Consider the following 4,316-nt stretch of genomic DNA (forward strand, 5'->3'; position numbering starts at 1 on the left):
GATATTGTGGCGCAAGTAAAATAACCAATAATAAATAAAAGATTTTATGAAAGGGGTTAGGAATCTGTTTATTAATGAAATGTAGGTCTATTAAATTGACGACTTAATAAAAAATATGTAAGCATAAAATACTTACGATTTCTTTATTTTAAATAAAAATTCACACGATTACAATTAAAAGTATACATAATGTCGTTTACGTGACTTTCATGACTTCACTAACTAGTTTATTTTGTTATTAAAGACCAAAATACATATCCTTTTGCAAAAGTATTCATTTAATGAGATAACCGTATTAACATGCAGCTAATAATAAAAATTGTTCATTCATCGTTGAGATGATTACGTTCGTTATAATGGTGTAAAAAAGATACCTTTATCTTGATCAGTTGGTTTGCATCGTCCCTATCCTAGTCGTTCATTGAAGCCAAAGAGAATGAAATTGACAATTAATTAAAGAAACAAATTTCGTTTTAAACCAAATTTATTTACTTCAATACGTTTTAAAATGTGAAATTTTGTAACTATATCAAATGATGATTTGACAATTGTATTGGCAATCCTTAATTACATTTTTTGATTGTGTTGATCATTTCCTTAGAGCAATTATATTTGCCTTCCAATTACAAATTAATAATTAAAAGCCCTTTGGAAACTGTATTTTTATAATTCTCTCGCATCTACAATTGTAAGCAAACAAAATGCATTATTTCTCAAATATTGTCCATCATTTTCATAAATTTGTTATGAATTAAAACAATTTATGAATTTCACAATATTTGCTACTCTTCGTTAATTTATAATAGATGAACAAAATGTATGAATTTCGACATTTTTACAAGTTCTAATGGATGAAACAATACTTGTATTACTTTATAACATACGTATTCTCTTCCAATTCTCTTAATAAATGCTATAAATGTAATAATTGTTTCGCCTTCCTTTTCACATTCTCTGCACATCCTTTCTTCGTCTTTCAGCTAGCATTCGTTATAGTTCTCCTCATTCCCACATTTGAATCTGTAGATTATTAGCTTCTTAATCTATCTATCTCTGATCCTTTTCCGCTGTTTAAATATTTGGATACTTCAGGCGTCCATAAAACTTTGTAGTATTTGTTATATTTTGAAATTTAATCCTAAAGACACTGTTTCAATTGAATGCAAAAATATTTCACGTGTTATTAAATTAAATAGTGTATGAAGTAATTGTATAGAATTTGTATAATGCATATAAGAAGTCTATACAAAAGTTAGAAACGATCATTTGACCCGTTGCACAGTGCGATAAGTATGTGAGAAATAAGGACAAAAAACAAATCAGTATTCAAAAATATTCTACTTGATAAAAAAGATAAAAAAAGTAAATAAGTATGTTAAAACAATGAAGGAAAAGTTTATTACATAATATTTTACCAAAATCTTTGTTAAACAATTATTAATTAATTAATTAATTTTAAAAAGACAATAGAGAAATTTAATTTTAAATAATATCTACACATAAAATATTTTATAGCGGATCATCGGTATTGAGATCGTCATTCGGTGATTCAATCATTCGGTTCTAAAAAGGAGGCGGATTGGGGCAGGAATTTCTTTCACTATCTTAAAGTAGGCTACCTAATAAATTTTTTAAGCCAAGCCGAAAAGAGACAGTTTCAGCCTTTTCGAAAAAATTAGTTTTTAAGTTAAACAAAGGAAACTTCAAAATTAAAATGTTAACTAGTGCAAATCCGTTCATTTTACATATATTATTAAAACTTTATAAAACTACTATAAATGTAAGTAGTTTTAAGTATCAGTATTATAGGGCTAACTTACCACGAAAATCCAGATCCATTATAAAAAAAATAGTAATTTTTTTTTAACGAAGTACCTATCCTGTTGAAAGATAACTTCAGATTAAAATTAATTCTACTTACAAAACAAGTCTAAATAATCAAATCAAAGAAAGAAAAAAGTTTTATTTTTTTACTTTTGTCCACAGTTCATCGCACTGTGCGTCGTGGTAGTGTTAAACCGAGCACCTCGATTCGTGCACGTATTTTCAATTCTGATTTCTTGCAATAATCGAGGTTCCAACGAATGACGCTAAAAATCCTTGCTCAAAGCCGCAGCTTTAATCGGTGGTGCCGTAGTAACGAAATTACGTCGTTGGTTGGTCGGTTGAGGCTGGAGGATATGCAAGTAGAGACGCGTTTTCGAGCGTGGCCTCGTTAAACCGGTCTGGCTGTTAGACGGCGTCGCGCATCCACGAATCGAACGAAAAAGCGAACGCATCCTCCGAGTTCCGCGGATATCAATTGCCCCTCCGGACGGTCAGTCGCAGTTTCGAAACGTCTCCTCTCTGCCCCTCTTACGATGCAACTCGAGGATAAACTCGTGCATCGTACGGCCTCGCCATCACATTTGGCTGCGTAGAATTTGCTCGTCGTTTTGCAGCTGGATAAGGCAAATTGTTCCTTAAACTTGACTTTGCACCGTTTCGTGAACCACTCCGTGACGCGATGCCCGTGTCATTGCAAACCAGGGTCGTTTCAGTATCCCCTTAATTTTTCCCGCCTTTTTCTCCTCCTCTCCCCACTCGCAACGATTTTTACGCGAAAGACGTGGGTTGTCCGAACTGATGGACGAATAATTTCTAGATAAAACATGCAATAACAATCACTGCGTTACAATCGCGACCATCGCGGGGCTAAGATACGCGCGGAACGAGCGCCGAATAGCGCGGCTAAGCGAGCACTGGCCGAAGAATGTGATGCCGTAATTGCAGAAAGAGAGAAATTATTTTTGAATATGACGATGCCGCGCGGATAGAGAAGTGGTTTTAGGAGTAGGTGGCGTGAAATGCTATAGAAACGGGGCTGTGACCAACATAAAATCTGAATAATAATAATCTGGTATTCTTATTCAGACAACGATTACGATAAAAAAGATTTGCTAAAGTGATGTCTATAACCTAGGGAATATGTACATTAGAATCCACGAAAATAATCTGGAGAGGCACCAAGGTCGCCATAGGGAGAATTGAGTCACACAAATGCCACTTATGCGCAAAGTAGATGCGTGGGAGACCGTTTGCCGTCAACTAGATTTCAATTTTATAGATGATAGTTCGCGGTATGTATTGTAACCTGATACGCTTGTTAAGACAACGATTGCGATAAAGGAAAGGATCCGCGAAAGTGGAGTCCATAATCCAGTGAATTTATGTGTTAGAGGTCACGAAACTATCTCGAGAAATACTAGTATCGTCAGTGGAGGCAGAGGGTTACCTAAATATGTACCACTATTGCACAAGGTGGATGTGCAGAAGACTGTCTGTCTATAGGTACGTGATACGAATCGTAGAAACAAGTGGGCTTTTTAACCGACTTCGAAAAGGAGGAGGTTACTCAATTCGACATGTATATTTTATTGTTTTATGTCTGTTCGCCGATTACGCCGAGATGGCTGAACCAATCGGGGTGAAACCTCTTGCATCTTATTATGTATTTCTCCTAGTGGATCCATAAACAAAACATTTTGTGATTTGTCATTTTTTACCCGTTTTTTTACCACTTTCATCGCAAAAAGAGTAAAATTTCACGTATATTCGGCCTAAAATAAATGAAACCGATGAAACCCTTTACATTTTGCTGCCAGACATGTTTTCGCGATGATTACATTTGCAAAAATTTACGAATTTTTTTATTGTTTATATATAATAACTATTGTTATTGCAAAATTCCTATTCTTTGATGTAACTCAACGAGGAATTAACTGATCGAAATGGAATTTTCCACATTTAATGACAATTGAATTCATGAATTCATGATAGACTACAAATGAGTTAATAATTATCATTGTAAATTATCAATAAATATAATTGTAATTATTAAAATTCACGAATATGGGTTTATTTTTATAAGTAGATTAGATGTATTCAACTTCAAATTACTCAAAATATTTTGTTCAATCCAAGAAAGTGATTAGGATCAGAAAAATTTTAAATAGAAAACTCACGAGTTAAGAAAAATATTATCAATTTTTGTAGGATTCTCAAAAAACAGTCTCAAATGAAAATGAAAAACAGGTTGCTCATCTACACATCTATAATTAAATTAGTTTAGACTCATGGACATCGACTCTGACCAATGGTGAGCAACTCGGACAACTGTTTTGGAATTTTAAATTGATAAATTACAAAAGTACGTTTTCTTGGAGACGCTAATTACGATTTTGATATTCAATATTTGTCGATGGTATTGATGTTATTAATAATTGTATTCTGTACTGTAACAAAATAATTTGTACTCTAAGCTCCTATAGTCAAAA

At 33.2% G+C, this 4,316-nt stretch overlaps 1 long non-coding RNA gene across 3 annotated transcripts; it reads right to left on the minus strand.

Annotated features, from left to right (window-relative positions):
- Window positions 1-230: 230 nt before the first annotated feature.
- LOC128888118 (uncharacterized) lies at window positions 231-2,742 on the minus strand. Of its 3 annotated transcripts, XR_008460166.1 has the most exons (4): window positions 1,975-2,742; window positions 1,821-1,880; window positions 885-1,020; window positions 231-680 (listed from the first exon to the last, which is right to left on the minus strand). It is a non-coding gene; the product is annotated as an uncharacterized LOC128888118 (long non-coding RNA). The 3 variants fall into 3 exon arrangements; XR_008460164.1 differs by having other exon boundaries at window positions 234-1,020; XR_008460165.1 differs by having other exon boundaries at window positions 234-1,147.
- Between the last annotated feature and the right edge of the window lie 1,574 nt (window positions 2,743-4,316).

This window comes from Hylaeus anthracinus, unplaced genomic scaffold (assembly GCF_026225885.1).
Source record: "Hylaeus anthracinus isolate JK02 unplaced genomic scaffold, UHH_iyHylAnth1.0_haploid 11989, whole genome shotgun sequence".
NCBI classification, from domain to species: domain Eukaryota; kingdom Metazoa; phylum Arthropoda; class Insecta; order Hymenoptera; family Colletidae; genus Hylaeus; species Hylaeus anthracinus.